Raw genomic sequence first — 1775 nt, 5'->3', positions numbered from 1 at the left:
GCATACACATCCTCGCACATCTTATTTACACGTTGATGTGCACATTCAGCCAATGCGCATCCGCCCATACGTGCGCACACACCCTGCTTGTGCACACACGCGCACATACACTATGCACATGCACATCCACAATGCACTTTAAATTTGCATATGCATTCGAATTCCCACTTGCATGCACGTGCACGACACACTTGCATCACCGTACGTGCACCCACCTGCAAGCCCAACTTATGCATCCAACTTTGCACACACACTCGCATTCTCACTTGCACATGCACCCATATTCACACCCACACATACACACTCCTATACATTTGCATATGCATGTACGTGCACCTTTGCATGTGCATACTTTTCGCCCGTGCACACCTCGCATGTGCATGTGTGCACACCCATACACTCACTCGCATGCGTGTGTGCACCTTTGCACGTGCACACTTGCATCGCCGCACGTGCACCCACAGCAACCCCCGCGCATGCATCCACCTTTACACACACTCGCACATGCACCCACATTCACACTTGCACGTATGCACTCTTGTACATTTGCATATGCACGTGTGTACGCGCACCTTTGCACGTGCACACTTTTCGCACACACTCCCACGTGCATGTGTGCACACTCGTACACTCACTTGCATGCGTGTGCCCGCACCTTTGCATTTGCACACCATATACTTACATTCGCCCATGCACACACCTCACGCACATGTGTGCGCACACCCGTACACTCACTTGCACATCATGTACCCTGCATGTGCTCAAGCACGCACGTGCACCTCGTACTTACATTCACACACGTGCACACACGTATACACCTTACATGCACCACTCCCATTTGCCCACCCTCGCGTGCACACACCTTCATGCCTACACGCTCACTCGCTCACACGCTTACCTGCACAACATCCTCGATCCCTCTCAAAAACCCCTTCCCACTCTTGTTAAATTTTTGCCCCCCTCTTTTTCCCTTCTTTTAATTTTTCCCCTAAACAAACCACTAAAAATGTTTACCCTTGAAAAATCCCCCCATCTTTCTTTCTTTAATTTTCTCTTGTTTTTTTCTTCCTCTTTTATATATATATATATATATATATATATATATATATATTACATATTAACCATGGACAAGGAGAGGAGAGAAAAATGAAATCTTGCATTTCTAAAAAATAAGAGGAAAAAATCCCTTCGTTGACCCTTTATATTCCGGCTTCCATTCAAGTGTTCTACTTCTTAATGTCTTTTACATACCGGAACAACGCGTCGATTGAGTCCTAGTATATATAAAGCCCTTACCCCTTGCTTTTTTCTTTAAAAAATTTTATTTTAATTTTTAATTTTTAAAAAAACTTTTTCTTTTCTCTTTTTCCAATCACTTTTTCCTTTTTCTTTTTTAGTTTTTTTTAAAAGACCCCTTCCTTTATTTTTCCTCTTTTTAACTTTTCTTTTGTTTTTAATTTTTATTTACTTTACTATAGCGAAAAAAACCCTTTTTGCCTTCTTTTCCCAAATTTAAAAAGACAATTTTTGCTTATTCTTCCTACTTTTCATAATTAAAAAAATAAATACAAAAATAAAATAAATAAAAACAACAAACAAATACCTCTGCCGCCGCCCTCTCCAGTATCACAAGACAAGCAGGGTGGGCCCCCTCGGCCCTTCGACTACCTCTTCAGACCGCCAGCCTCCTCTTTGAAGCTACCTCTTGCCAGCCGCCGTCGGCGCTGTAGATTCCGAGTCATACGCCTATTTGGGAAGCAGCACCACTCTCTTGC

Source organism: Cibotium barometz, chromosome 1, assembly GCF_041138505.1.
Source record: "Cibotium barometz isolate CiBa-2024 chromosome 1, ASM4113850v1, whole genome shotgun sequence".
Taxonomy (NCBI): domain Eukaryota; kingdom Viridiplantae; phylum Streptophyta; class Polypodiopsida; order Cyatheales; family Cibotiaceae; genus Cibotium; species Cibotium barometz.
Note: the sequence above shows the minus strand (reverse complement) of the source record.